This window comes from Penaeus monodon, chromosome 21 (assembly GCF_015228065.2).
Source record: "Penaeus monodon isolate SGIC_2016 chromosome 21, NSTDA_Pmon_1, whole genome shotgun sequence".
Lineage (NCBI taxonomy): Eukaryota > Metazoa > Arthropoda > Malacostraca > Decapoda > Penaeidae > Penaeus > Penaeus monodon.
The window spans coordinates 20070185-20070554 of record NC_051406.1 but is presented as its reverse complement, the minus strand read 5'-3'; positions in this window follow the sequence as shown (position 1 = coordinate 20070554).

The window sequence follows — 370 nt, the reverse complement described above, 5'->3', positions numbered from 1 at the left end:
CATAGATGTATATGTGTTTATGTATCATATCAGTGTAATTCATTATTACATACATTACTATCATATTACAATTAGTACTAATCCTTTTTCTGAAGAAATATCTCAAATTCCCTAAGTCTTCCAATATCTTCTTCATTCGTTCTAGATATTATAGAAGATTAAGTATTGATAACAGATTCCCTTGCCACTAAGAGATGGTTTTCTTTTATTGACTCTAAATCAGACACTCCTGAATAGCGCTTTTAGAGCCAAGAAAACTGAATCCAATCTTAAGTAGTTTCTAATGCCTTGCCCTCTTAGCTTTTGTTTTACTTATTCACTTGTTCGTTGATAATTAATTCGCCAATATTCTCCCCTTCCCTCTGGATAT